This window comes from Chlorocebus sabaeus, chromosome 15 (assembly GCF_047675955.1).
Source record: "Chlorocebus sabaeus isolate Y175 chromosome 15, mChlSab1.0.hap1, whole genome shotgun sequence".
NCBI lineage: Eukaryota > Metazoa > Chordata > Mammalia > Primates > Cercopithecidae > Chlorocebus > Chlorocebus sabaeus.
Window position 1 is genome coordinate 33,856,252 of NC_132918.1, and position 15,328 is coordinate 33,871,579.

A 15,328-nucleotide genomic window follows, 5' to 3' on the forward strand; every position below is an offset into this window, starting at 1 on the left:
ACTAAAAGGCAGCGGACTCTGCCGGGAGGCAGGCGCTTCATTGCAGCTTAGGGATGAATACATAAACCTGGGCAGCTATTTTTACACTGGCTGAAACAGGGAGCGTGTGTGTGGCAGGCGAGAGGACGCAAGCAGCCCTCCCGCATCCATCCCCTGATCTTCCCCTTCCATATGGAGAGTTACTCCTCAGAACCGAAGCATTTTTATTTTCTGAAATCAGGGAAGGGAAAAGGATGCGGATTAAAACGTTTCCTAAATGGTTAAAATAAATGAGATAGCAGCATTCTGAATTTTCACGCCTTGGTACTCTCAGGCCTTCCTCCCCTTGTGTGCCGTCTTTTGAAGTCCAGAGTTGTCGGTCTGAGTTTGTCTTTTCCTGCTCAGGGAACATGGAATGGCATCTGCAAGATTTGGGCCTGCAGAGAGCTGGAGGAGACAGAGAAAAGAGGAGCCTTTCTGCCAAAAATGCATTCTCGAGCCCGACTCGGGCGTGTGCACTGCTGAGTGTGGCTTTGCTCTGTTAGGACTTAAAAGAAAGCTCTGCTTCTTTAAATAGGAATTTTCAGACCGTGATAAGCACTGGGAAAGCAGAAAGTTGTCCAGGAAGGATGGTTGCTTTGGATTTTCACCTGATTTAGACCAACTGGAGCCTGTGCTTTCTTGTCAGAATAAATTTGGAGCTGAACTCACCATACCCAAGAGGGAGATGTGCTGGGGGGAGGGCTGTGAGCTGTATGGGAAATTCCTGCTGACATCAAATCATTTCAGATCACTCAATTTCCTTTGATTTCATTCAACGTCATTTCATTTTCTTTCCAAGTCCTAAGAAGTCTGGAAAAGGAGACGCTGAAAATAACTGCAAAACTTAAGGCATGAAATGAAATATCTCCTAAAATTAAAGTGAGGTTGTAGAGATTCACCATCTTAAGGATTTGCGTAGATGACCTTTTAGCAATTTTTCCTTTGAGAATTATGGAGCTACAAACACACACGCACACACGCCAGAACCCCGCAAAAAGAAAACTTCACCAAGGAGGAAAGGTTCCGTGGAAAGCTCTTCATTCAATGTGTCATTTCTAAGATTCACTAGATTGGAATGAGGATATAGAGTGAGGATGTTAGGGTGGGCAAGAAGCAGGGCATAGGGGGAGTTTTAAATGTGTTTCATCCATGACTAATGTCTCCAACAATGGGGAATAAAACAAATTTTGCCTTTTGTAAAGGGAAATTGAAATTCAAAGTTGTGGAGAAACATTACCACCCTGGGAGCCATGACGGCCTCCTAGGGTCTAGGCACAGCTGGGCTCTTAGAAATTCACCTACTTCCAAAGGCAGGTCAAAAGAAGGTGTTGCTTTATTGAGATAGTACAAATAAGGGTTTCCTTTGTAGGAGAAAACCCCCAAACACCTCTACTATTTGTGTGCCAGTAACTTCCAGCCAAGTTTGAGGAAAGACCCAAATCATCATTATTATAATTTGTTTTCATATGTTTGTTTATTCTGTTTTCCTTTTTAAAACGTAGCAGAACTTGTACGTCCAAATGTATGCACACCCTGAGAAAACTTTCAAACCACTATTTTAAAAGTGGGAGCAGGACCATTCCCTTACCTCCCAGAAGACAATTCTAAGCTGGCCCCCTTTTCTATCCCTAACAAGTTTAAAGAGTGTATCTCACCTGTGGGCAGGCCACTCGCTATCCCCAGTTTCCTTCACTGGCCTGTCACTCTATATCCATAGCAACTTAACTCAGGTCTGAAAATCAGGAAACCTGGATCGTGTAGAGGTTAGGCCTCATGAGAGATTAAAATCAATAATCTGTCGTTTTAGATATTCTGTCAGAGAGTACATTTATTTTTAAGAAGCAACATCTAAGCTGTCCGAGTTCAAAAATCAGTTTCCTTTTTGTAATATAGCACAAGAGAAAGAGTTCCGGAAGTGGCAACTTAATTTGTATCTAATTTCAGCAAAATAATTGCAGACTGCTTCCAGCTTGAATGAGCAGTGAGGTATAGCTCCAAGTAGTTACTTATTTTAGTAGCACTCCCTCAGGATGAATGCTAGCTATTTTCAGTTGCATGTGGGAAAACCAAAGGCACTGCCAAGCTGTGGCAAGTTGGCATCGTGTGTGAGCTGTCAACCAGGATACTTACTTCTACTCAGATTCATTTTCTAACTTGCAGTTGGCGTGTGACCTTTTTCTTTATTCAATTTGGGGTCCTGATCACTTCCTTCCTCTGCCACCCTACCTTCCCACCGATCTCTACCCCCACAGGCAGCTTTTGGCTGAATCCATTTAATAATAACAGTGTGAGTGCCAAGTGGGTTGTATAAAATCCTTAGGGAGAGCTGTGAAATGAAGCACATTGTTCTTCAGGGCTCCTAGGGACCAGAATGTACCCATCAACAAAAACTAATATGCAATAAAATTATATGTCTTTCTCTATAATTTATGCAGAGTGGGATCATGCTGCAATGAGGCCATAAATAGCTCTTGGTATATGTGGTAGGCAGCCTCTAAAACAGCCCCTGATAATCATCACTTCCTGATATTCTCTCTCTCATGTAACCTCTTCTTCAACCTGGGCTGGATGGACCTGGTACTTGGTTTTAAACAAACTGAATACAGCAAAAGTGATGGGATGTCACTTCCAAGATTGGGTTACAAAAAGTCTCTCTTTAAGCCAACTGCCATGGTGGGACCTGCCTCATGGAGAGGCCTATGTGGCAAGGAACTGATGTCTCTAGCCAGCAGCCACAGCAGTGAACCTGGAAGGTCACCCTCCCTTGGTAGAACCTTGAGTTGACTTTGGTCCTGGCTGACACCTTGATTACAGCCTGTGAGACCCTGAGCCAGAGGACTGCTAATTTACAACTGTGTTCCCGACCTGTGAAAACTATACGATAACACACGTTAACTGTTTTAAGCTTCTCAGCTTTGGGGTAATTTGCTATGCAGCAATAGAAAACTAACACAGTATATTCCTTAAAGCAGATAGACCCTTCTGCTCCAGTAACCCCACCAGAGTTCTGTCTCCAGACTTACCTCCTGCTACAGCCTCTCTATCACCCCTGGGGACACTTTTGGGGCACATCTTACTCAGGTGTCTTTTTAGGAGCTATTTCTTTTGCTGAAACAACCAGCCTCCTCTTCTTCACAAGATAAATTCCTGCTCATCCCTTGACACCTGGATCAGATGTGACCTCTGGAGAACCTTCCTGACTCAGCCAGGCAGAGCTGCTACATCCGGCCTTGGGGTCTCCACAGCACTTTGCTTCTGCCTGTGCTGCAGCATATCCCATGGCACTGTCCTTATTGGTAGGCCTGCTAGGCTGCAGCTCCAGGAGCGCAGGAAATGTTTCTTCATCTTCCAGTCCCTGGTGCCTAGCACAGCACCATGGTAAAACATCATTCTTGGAACAGATTACCAACTGTCTTACAGGAGCAGGGATCCCAGGCAGAAGAGAACATCTGGTAACTAGTTCCACTCTCACCTGATGCAGGGATCTTACTACAGCATCCTCAAAGTGTTCGGAAGAAGACCACTTTGGTTAATTGGACTAACACACACACACACACACACACACACACACACACACACACACTCCAATATTGTATTATATTGAGCACTCCATCAGCAGATTAAATGCTCTAGCAGCCAGCAGTGGTTTGAAGCTCTCTTGATCTGATCCCAGCCCCTTGATCCATCATTTAAGGTCATGGGGGCTTGAAAGTTGACAGTCCTATAATTTGAGTTATCATCATTTCCGTCCATGACCTTGAAGTTGATATGTCCCAGGCATCATGGACAGGCTTTACTTCATTTTTAGAGCAAGCTAGAAAGAAATCATGAAGGAATCCCAAGGGACAAGTTAAAGGGACATCCTTAGAGACAAACCTGAAAGAAGGGAGGGTTGTGCTTTTCTCTCAGATGGTGATCTAGCCCATGAAGCGAGGGGCTCATTGCAGGGTAAGGCTGTTGGAAGATCTTTCAGGAGTGGAATATGTTGTAAGCCTATCTACCCCATCATCATTTTCCCCTCCGTTGTCCCTCTCCTAGACCCCAACTCACCTGTAGCAAATAGCTTCTTAACTGGTCTAATGACATTTAGTTATGACATTTTCCAAGTTGTTCTCCACAGGGAGATCAAACTCTTTCTCAAATGCACATTGAATCACATCACCTGTCCACTTCAACACTTCAGTGGCTGCCCGTGCATGGCCTTCCCCAGCCTGGTTGAGAATCCCACCTCCTTGCTGTCTACATTCAGGTCACACTTGCCATCTTTCATGGCCTTGAATACGCATGTGCAGCCCCACTCTAGGGGATGCCCAGGACCCATTGGGCTTAGTTAATCCTATTGTTCCTTCAGATTTTATTTCACCCATCATTTCCTCAGAGATTTCCCTGATGTCCCTTATTAACAAAATCCCCTCATTATATACCCAGGACCCCATACATTGCAATGATGTTAATTTGTGTGGGTATTTGATCAAGGTCCTCTCCTTTTGAAGGCAGGGACCATGCCTGTCTTTGCTGACCTTGTATTCTTGGTACCTAATATAACCTGGTAAAGAGCAGGATTCAATCAGTATTTGTTGAATAAGTGAATGAATGAATGAATGAATGAATGAATGATGGGTGCTCTTTGAGGGTACCTGGAGGAAAAACAGAAGTGTGGGAAGAATGAGAATTTAACGGAACCCAAAGCTGGGGCATAGAAAAGTAATTTGAAGTACACCACCATCCTAAAATGACTGTTGGACTTTCTTTAGACTGAGTGTGAACAACATTTACAGTTAGATGTAACTCCATTCCCCCAGGCTACAGCAGCCTCTGGGAAGACCTAGGATTTCAAGATGATTTCCAGAGCCTTTGGCTGTGCCTCCTACCCCTGCCACCCCATCAAGCCACACTAGCCCTCCCTCCCTCAGGAGCTGATGCTGGCTCTCCTCTGGGGAGGGGAGGAAGGGTGGAGTTGGGGGCGGATGATACCTCAGGTCCCCTTACTGAGAGTCTCCCTGTGTTACTGCCACCCCTAACACAGCCGCCACAGTCTTTATCCCAGGCATGATCTGCTTGCTGCCCATGGCTCCACTCTGCTTCACAGGGTGCCTGACAGCCACCATTGTTGTGACTGTCCTTGCTGGGGCCTCTACTCTTGGTGGTGGGGGATTTGTTTTCCTAGAAGTGTGGAAAGCTTTTCAGCAAGCCACTGGTGGAGCAATAATTGATTCCCTTCTTCTTTCCCTTAGATGATTCCCACCCTTCCTTGATTGTCATCTCTCTTAGCAGTTTTGTAGCAGGCAAATAATTTTCCCTTACTTGTTCACAAATCTTAAATCTAGGAGTATAGGACCTGCTCATTGTTTTTATTTCCTAATTTCTGTTTCTTTCAGGGCTCAGGGAGGACTGACAGTACTAGCTAGAGTTGACAACCATTCATCCAAGAAACATTTACTGCACAAGGAAGAGAGGTGATCAAGGCACTGCCCTTGTCCCCAGGAAGCTCGCCAGTGCATGGGACTCTGTGCAGGTGCCTTCACCTCTGGATTAGGTATTTGACTGTCAGGCCATGGCTGAGCATCCATCCTCTGTATGCTAATTTTTTCCAAAAGTCAGGAGTTTAGAAGAACACTAATGTGTTTTTCTTCCAGCCTTTCCTGCACAAATGACAACATCATTACCCTCAGCTTTTAAAATGCAAGTCTGTACGGAGATCCCAGAGTCAAGGAGGGTGCCTGAGTCATTTGAGATAATTACCTTTTTTTTTTCTGCCTGAGTCTTGCATATCTGTGAATCAGCAATGGGGAAACTGGCATCAAAAAAAATTAAGGGAGGCTTAAAGTGAGCAAAGCAGAGCAGAACATTGGCAAGAGCTGAGTGCTGCCACAGCAGGAACATCATGCTGATCGTCATCTAAGGGAGCTCATGGTGCTGTCTGCCTCCTCTTAGCAACATCCACACAGGCTGGTACAGTCAGATCATTGTGACTTGGACAGGGATGAAAATACTCAGCTGACACCAATAGCTCCCAGCACAGCCAGGGTATTCTAGAGGTGTGTGGTGTCAGGACAGCCTGTGCGGCCTCATTTATTTACCTGAGTCATCTGAACGAAGCAGTGACTGGCTTTGCCTCGCTCTGGCAAGAACTCGCAACAAACCCAAAGCCTCTTCCTCCACGGCCTTTGCTCCTGCAGCACAGCACTGACATCTTTTTAGCATCATAGACACTGTCACGTGGCAATCAATGGCAGATGAACTGTCCCTTCCCTGGGCCACGAGCTCTTCAAGGCGGGAACCTCAGCCCGGTTTCTTCCATGTCTCCAGGGCCCAGCACGGGGCCTGGCTTCTAGTTGTTTTCTGATGAATAAGTGAATGGCTATAGACATGTACTCTTGGAAACACAAGGGGCTTCTGTAGTGGCAACATGTTCAATAGCACAGTACTGTATTGGTTCTTTACAGCCTGCAGGACCCAAAGAAGGAATGATTTTTGTTTCCTGGAAAAGGTGTACCTCATGAGGGCACTGCTCAAGGGAAGGTGCCCACAAGTTGGGGATCAAGGGAGGCACAGGTTGATCAAGGCCCCAGGAATTGAAATGGAGGTGTTTATCCTAAGGAGGCTCTGAACATCTGAGGCAGAGCCCCAATTCTCCAGGAAATTGACTTTGCTGGAGAACAAGGCCGGGGGAGGCAGGCTGTCTTAGGGGAGGAGTCCTATTTCAGCCCCATTGAGACCCCAAAGGCGCACTCCCTTGCTTTACCCGGACTGTCCACCAGGGGGCAGGCAGAGGCAGGAGAAGAGGAAAGCGGGCGGCTGGTCAGGCCCAGCACACCCAGCCTGGCATCCCACAGGCTGGGCTGCCTGACTCAGAAAAGGCCAGGCCGCTCCTCCTGCCTGTTGTGGCCTCTGTGATTTTATATGGTTTGGCCTGTGACATCAGACACCACGCGACCATGGTAACCAAAGTATAAAGCCTGGAGTGAATGTTAATAAACAGGAAAGAAATGATCCCTGGTGTCTTACTTTACTCACCATTTGTGGTCTTGTTTTCCACGCCTAATGTCTCCTTTATTGCCCTGAGCAATCGAGATGTACCTGAATTCAGCAACTTTTTAAAATGAAATGCTAAATTGGGGAAATGTGAGTTGGTTTCCGTGTTTAACTAACTTTGAAAATAATGCCATGAGTGACCGCTGCCTCTTGATATCCTGCTCAACACTCCTCTTATGTACAAACATGTAATTTACAAGGAAAATTATTTCCTTGATAATCCCCACATGCCTTCAAAAGTCATTTTCCCCAAAGAAACGTCAGGTGATGGGATCCCGTTATTGGTTAAAGTTTTTCCTAATATCCGCAAGGATTGAAGAAAAACAGCACTCCTGTCCTCCTATACAAATTAATGGGCCCAGAGGTCCGGATCTAAAACAAACTAGGACTGAGTGTAAAGGAATAAATGTTTTACCAGGCCAGATCACAGAAGTGAAAATCTTTGTGAGGAGATGAGAGCTGCTTCATACGACATCAGAGAGTTTGAAGGTTATAGTTCTCCTGCCTACCAAGAATATCTGATTAGAAGCTTTTTAAACTTTGCCTTAGTGAAGTTGAAGACTCTTTAATAAATTGAATCTTTAATTAGAATAAGAACAAACTGATCATATTACATGAACCAATAGAGAATGATAAAACAGTCCTAAAAGAAATGGTTTTCTAATGGAATCAGAATTCATATGCAAACCTTTCCATGCTGCAGACTTTTTTGAATGCTACCCCTGATTTCATTCCAATAGTATTCACAGCTGAGAAGTATCTTTTAAAGATATAGCATGATATCAAGTTATTTTAATAGTTTGCAAAATACTCTCAAGAATTACCTAAAAATATGCAGTTTCTATGATACCATAGATTCGTTCATCTAAAATTGTTTGATCTTCAATTAAAAACATAAACAGGCTTGGATATATTTGGTCACAGATATTGCCAGAGTTTCTAGATTGCATTGTTCAAAGGTATTTCATAAATATGAAAAAATGTGTTGAGAAGGCATCCATCTGATTGGGTATTCAGGCTTACAAAGAAAGTAATTACAGGGGCAGAGACTGGGAGTCAGCCCTCATTCATCTCAATTCTCTTTCACATATCAGCATAGCTTGACCTTGATTTTTTAGATGCAAGTAAAGGACATTGATGTAATTCAAATAAATTGGTTTTTTTCAAATATCCTGAGGAGTCTGGAATCAGACACGACAGACTCGATGGACAAAAGCCTGAAGGAGAACCAGCTCTGAGGTCATCATAGTGGTTCTAAAAACAGTGTCTTTCCTTCTTATTGACCTAAATTTTCATCTTCTTTCCAGGGAACATTTGCTTGCCAGGTCCTTGGAAAAGGTCCACCTGTCGGCTTCTCCTCTCCCTTCCTTCTTGTCTGCATTTGCGTCTTCCGTTGAGATTCCCACCAGGGAATGTCGCTGCCGCCATGGCAGCCTCTGGTCAGCTGAAGTGACCTTCAACCTTCCTTGCCTTTCTCTGAGGGCAGGGGCCTTGCTTCTCCCATTAACAAAGCACTTTCCGTCAACTTTTAGGTTTCTTCACGGTTGATTAAACTGTGTTTATTTAGGATCCTTCTCCTCTTTCTGTGTCCGGCTGCTGACCTGTCTGCCGGCTCATTGTTGGAGGAGAGAACGCTCACAGGGTAGTCTATCTGACTGCTTGTTAGCAGCTTTGGTAAAGATTTTGCTCTGGAAAATGTTTAGCCTGTTGAAATACTAGTGCATCTTCAAAGCATATGACATTTTGCTTGGATAGTGTTCAGAATTGCTGTTACTGGGTAAGGCCAGAAGCATGTGAAAGAGAAAAACCCGAACTAGCCTGTGAGCTATAACTGCTAGCATCTCCCTTGAACCTGGTGCATGTTGATCATCTTGCATGAAGCTCCATAAGGCTTCACTTGGTATGCTGTGGTTCTTTTTTCTTTTTTTTTTTTTTTGAGATGGAGTCTCGCTCTGTCGCCCAGGCTGGAGTGCAGTGGCGCAATCACGGTTCACTGTAGCCTTGAACTCCTGGGCTCCTGAGCAGCTGGGATTATGGCGCGTGCCGCCACACCCACTAATTTTTATTTTTATTTGTTTAGAAACGAGGGTTTCCTTATGTTGCCCAGGCTGGTCTTGAACTCTTGGCCTGAAGCAATCTTCCAGCCTCAGCCTCCCAAAGTGCTGCGATTACAGGCATGAGCCACCACTCTTGGAAGTTCTCAATAAGAGTAGATAGACATGATTTTGTTGCTTGGAAATGGGAAGAAGAGAGAACACGAGGTGCAGAAAGTTTTATTGAGTGGCCAAAAGATAAGCCAGGACAAACACCTTAAGCCAGAACTCCATTTTTGGAGATTCTTGTCTGTAGGACAGCAAACACCCCTGCTGCCGCCCTGCCCTAGGTTCTCAGGCAGGCTCAGCTCCCCAGTAGCCCCCACACTCCGAGGCCCAGCCAAATGCCAGTTCCACCACATGCAGGCATCAGTTCTTTCTCTAAGCACTGTGATACGTACTTGCTATACCTCTCAGAATGGTATTTTTGTGTTTTGCTTATTTGTGTATGAATCTTATCACACTGGCTTGATTGTGAGTGCTTGGAGTGTGAGAAATGTACCTCTGCATGCCCAGAAGCATGTGATACATATTTTAGTGAAAGCAAATGGATAAATGGAGGTGCAGATGGATGCTGTCCCCAGTTCTTCTCTTTAATGCCACCTACTCACCTGGATAACTTGCCCTCCCCATTCCTCACACTATGCTCAGCTCCCAGCTTCTGCAATTGGTTTGGCTTTACTCTGTAGTTTGGTTATTTGTTCATCTCACCTTTATATCTCTGCCTAGTCATTGTCACCCATCTTAGATGATAAACTGTTAGGGGCCTGAGGCTCCACTTAACTCCCCTTACCTACCACTTGACAAAAACACAGGGCATGACTAAACACTTAATGGACTTCAGAAGATGATCCTTATAATCAGAGAAGTGAATCACTAAAGCTGATCGCCTATCCTCTCAGAATGAAGGTTGAATGGTTCAGGACTTTGTGAAGTTCTTAGTCACCATTGCCCCCTTCCTCATAGTGAATCTTACCCTATTCATTTTGTTTAGCTGCAGGCTAAACTAAGAATAATATTTTCTTATTCCTAGAACATAAGATTAGAAGACTGCTTCTAAAGGCCGGGTTTCTCAACAGCAGCATGTTGTCATCTTGGGTTGGATAATTCTGTCGTGAGGGCTGTCGTGAGCGTTGCTGGACATCTCGCAGCATTTCTCATCTCTACCCATAGATGCCAGTAGCATGCCCCACTGTTTTTAGGAATTGCCAGAAGTCCCTAGGGTAGGGTGGGGGAGCAAAGCCCCTGGTTGAGAGCCACCGCTTTAAGGGATAAAGGTGGAAGAGGGAAGCCATGGAGGAAAGGAAATGATGGTCATAACTAGGTATTCTTCTCTTTGGAGGTTTTTGTTTTGTTTTTTAAAAAATGAAACCAGCATGGTGTTCTGCTCTGACAGTTGGGAGAGAAGAGTCTTCCAAATGCATTTAAATTATACGGCATTTCATCACTTTGCCCTTTTACACCCCTTAAGGGCTATTTTTTTCACCATTATCACTAGGTTGGACCTGCTTTCTGTGGCTCAATCCCATCTTGTTTTAGGAATAGCTTTCTGGAAGCTCTGATGGGCACACGATGACTTGCTGGGAAAGGCACCAGCGGGGCTGCTTTGCTGTCCCCGGGCCTGGACACTGCCCTCATGAGGATACTGTGTTTAGGACTCTGCTTCTCCACTTTGCTGATCTGGGAACTAGATTTTTTTTTTCTTTTCCCTGTGAATTAGTAAGCCACTGGGAGCAATAATTCACCAAAACTGGACTCACCAGACACTGGGCTGCACACCAGACGATTACAGTATTGCTTTAAAATGCATATCCCCAGAGCCCTCACCCGGAGTTGGAACGTGGGCAAGCAGCATGAAATGTGGCCCAGAGTGCACGGAGGGCCCCAGGCCAGCGGGGCCCCAGCCCTGGCCCGGATGTCTGGCCCTTTCTGTCTCCGCTGCCAAGGGGATGACCTTTGTGGCCGGTAGAGGGCGGGGCGGAGAAAAAGCTGGGATTTAAGAGAAGAGTGAGAGCTTAAAGATGTGCACGATCTTTAGAAATAATTTGCGGTGTCTGCTTCAGTGAATGTTGGTGTCTCGAGGTCGAGTGCAAGTCGTTCCCAGTGGACACGTTTCCAGTGTGGCCTTCGGTGATCAGGATGACAGAGGAACTGCAGAAGCTGTGGCAGAGGTGGAGTCAGGACAGAGGGTGCTGGGTGATCTCAGGAGCTATTCTCCCAGGCTGTGGGAAAGCCTGACGAAAGTGCTCTGCTTCTGTGCGGAGCTCATCTCCCTAGCGATGGGCACAGGCACTTCTGCCCTGAGGGGGAGCTGCTGTCTGGCTGAAAGCGGCTGTGCCTCCCCGGCACAGGCCCTGGTTCTGCAGATCCCCCGGCCCTTCCTCCCTTGTGGACCACCCTTCTCTGTCATCACGCTCTGTCATCACATGCCCTATTTATTTATTTATTTGTTTGTTTGTTTGTTTATTTATTTATTTATTATTTTGGACGGAGTCTCACTCTGTCACCCAGGCTGGAGTATAGTGGCTCACTGCAACCTCTGCCTACTGGATTCAAGAGATTCTCCTGCCTCAGCCTCCTGAGTAGCTGGGATTAGAGGCACACACCACCATGCCTGGCTATTTTTTTCTATTTTTCTTTTGTTTTGTATTTTCAGTAGAGATGGGGGTTCACCATGTTGCCCAAGCTGGTCTCGAACTCCTGACCTCAAGTGATCTGACCATCTCAGCCTCCCAAAGTGCTGAAACTACAGGAGTGAGCCACCATGCTTGACCCACGTGCCATTTTTTTTTTTTTTTTTTTTTAATTTCAAAGGTCTGGTCACCTGCATTTGCTAACTCGGTGAATGACCTCCTGCATTCTAGGCTTGCTTAGCAAAGCTCCTAGAACCTGGAGATGGGCAGGGCTTTCTTCTGAACAGAGCTGCAGCCTTTTTGCTGCCCCTGAGCTAGAGCATCGGGTCACGAGTGTTCTCTAGGTTTGTCCCTTGCTTTACCCTGTGGGATATTCCTTCTCTGGAGATGTTTTCTCTTTGATTGTAGCTAAAGCTGACAGCTGTTTCTGCTAAATGGATGGTGAATGCCTTTGGAAAGTTCGTATTTCTCCCAATAGAGAGGCGGGGAAAAGAAAGGAACATTGTAGTCTCTGTGTTTTCAGCCAAGGAAAGTGAAAAGCCATCTCATTTTCTATGCTGTCAGGATGCCTGATGCTGTCTTTTGAGCCCTGCCCATCTTTTGGGTCCTGGCCAGAGCACATCTCTGTTGGGCTGGGAGCAGATCCTCAGGATGTGGAAATGCATTGGCTGGACCTGGTTTTGTGTCAACCAACCAAGTGGGGCAGTAAGCTAACCACACGGAGAGGCCCTTTTCTCTACTTAAGTCATTCTCACATCCATTGCTGGGCCTTTGTCAGGGAGTCCTTTGTCACTGTTGAAAATGTGATTTCTTAGGAAATAAAAGAACAGTATGGCCATGGTTAGTTTTGCTGATAAGTTCTATTACTTGACACAGAGTTACTGTAATAGAAAAATATGAATCTGATCAGTGTGTTAGGAGGTCTATTACTACCACAGCAATCATCTTTGTCCCCAAACACCACGATCCTGTACTTCAAAACCATGTTCTTCAAAAGCCATTGTTGTTGAGGAAACAGGACAAACTGTGCTTGTCTAATGCTGATTTCCTCTAAAAACGAAAGAGAGGAGAATGAAATGAAGCCATGCAATTCCAACAGAGTTCTCTGCAAGCGTTGTTTCCATACTGGTGTGTTTTTTCACTGATTTTGGTCAGGGATGTTCAGATTTTCTGTTTGCATTTAATTTGCATTGCTTTTGTTTAGCCCTGTCTAGATCGACATTCTTCACCCTCATTTAAGTTAAATGTGCCTCCTTAAAGGTGTCTCCAATTCTCAGTGCTTTCACACTTGGTAGGAGCATCTTCTGAGGACATGAGAAGATGCAGGTCAGGGATTTGACAATGGGTTTTGAACCCCAAGGATCAGCATGGAGCAGCTTTCTGGATCAGTAATTCTGCTCATAAACTTTTGGGAAATGTTTTTATATTAAGTGGTGGTGTAATAATGGAGTTGAGTGCTCAATTTACATGAATTTTAAAGATAATGTTCAATGCATCAAAAATATTTAATGCTTGTACCTGGTGCCATAAGTGATCCCCTCAGACTCCTGAAGTGGGTAGAATTACAAGTCAAATTGTGTCCCCCCAGAATGTGTTGAAGTACTAATCCTATCCCTCAGTACTTCAGAATGTGAACTTATTTGGGAATAGGGTGATTGCAGTTGAAATTAGTTAAGTTCAGAAGAGGTCACACCGGAGTAGGGTGGGCTCTAGTCCAATATGACTGGTGCCCTTATGGAAGGGGGAAATTTGGACACAGCCATGCACACAGGGAGAACACTACGGGAAGATGCAGGCAGAGATCAGGGTGATGCTTCTGCCCGACAAGGAATGCAGATCGCCACAAAACCACCAGCTAGGTAAGGGGCCTGGAACAGATCCTTCTCTCACAGTCCCAAATTTTAGACTTTTGGCCTCCAGAACTGTGAGACAATAAATTTCTCTTGTTTTAAGGTACCCAGTTTGTGGTACTTTGTGACAACAGTTCTGGCAAACTAATACACGTGGCCATTCTCTTCTCTTGCTGAGGGTGCTTTATTGACAGAACTTGAGGAACACTGAACTGGGTCATGGAAAGAGCATAATTTTGGAGTCCAGAGAACCAGCTTTGGATTCTGGCCATGCCACCTACAAGTCGTGTTTCCTTGGGCATGAATCCAAATATCCTGTTGTGAGCATAAGCAGGAGGGTGCACGTAGTAACACCAAGAATGGAACCTGGCAACCTGTTGGGTTCTCAACGGATGCTATTCTCACCCTGCCTTTCCCTTCTGAGCATTTGTTTAAGAGATGAAAAACTCAGAGCCTGGAAAAGTGAAATGCCTTGTCCTCAGTCACACTGTGAGGCGATGCAAAGCTGGATATCAAGTCCAGGACATCTGAGGCCACATCTGCTCTATGGTTACCCTTGATGTAGTCTTTGGTGAGCCTCACGTCCCATTATAAAAATTCCCCACATATTGTGTCCTATAAAGAATTATAAAGGAGAATCTCTAGGCCCCAGATGCTGTTTCTACCATTAAGTGAAAAGCGCTTGCTCCTGAAAGGTTCTTGCACTACCCAAAAAGCCTTTGTAACCAAATAAATGCCCCGATGTCATTCTCATTTTTTACATATTCTTCACATGTGATTGTTAGCATGAGTTAATTATGGGCTCATGAAAACTTACACTTTATTAAAAGGCATTTTGCAACATTCCTTATAGGAAGGTTTGCATCTTTTAAGAAGGAACCAATCAGAGTCAGAGGGTTGATGGAGGTTGTGAAAACTGCAGAGGCCTGTCCTGCAGGAACACGATCTGGGTGCATGGTAATGAGGCATGATAAGGGATTCAAGCAAAGCCACTGGTGGTGACTAATTCCAGATTCCAGGTGGTATGCATGCATTACATCTTTTTAACAGAATAAAGCCATGGAGGAGAAATCAATTTGCAGATTCAGGAATGTTGCCTAAGTTATGTTCCAGTATCGATAAAGATCAAGGGCTGGGCCAGGCGCGGTGGCTCACACCTGTAATCCCAGCACTTTGGGAGGCCGAGGCAGGTGGATCACGAGGTCAGGAGTTCAAGACCAGCCTGAACAAGATGGTGAAACCCCATCTCTACTAAAAATGCAAAAAAATTAGCCAGGCGTGGTAGCACATGCCTGTAGTCCCAGCTACTCTGGAGGCTGAGGCAGAGAATTGCTTAAACCTGGAGGTGTGGAGGTTGCAGCGAGCCGAGATCGTGCCACTGCACTCCAGCCTGGGCGACAGAGTGAGATTCCGTCTCAAAATGAAAGAAAGAAAGAAAGAGAGAGAGAGAGAGAGAAAGAAAGAGAGAGAAAGAGAGAAAGAAAGAGAAAGAAAGAAAGAAAGAAAGAAAGAAAGAAAGAAAGAAAGAAAGAAAGAAAGAAAGAAAGAAAGGAAGGAAGGAAGGAAGGAAGGAAGGAAGGAAGGAAGGAAGGAAGGAAAGAGAAAGAAAGAAAGAAAGAGAAAGAAAGAAAGAAAGAAAGAAAGAAAGAAAGAAAGAAAGAAAGAAAGAAAGAAAGAAAGAAAGAAAGAAAGAAAG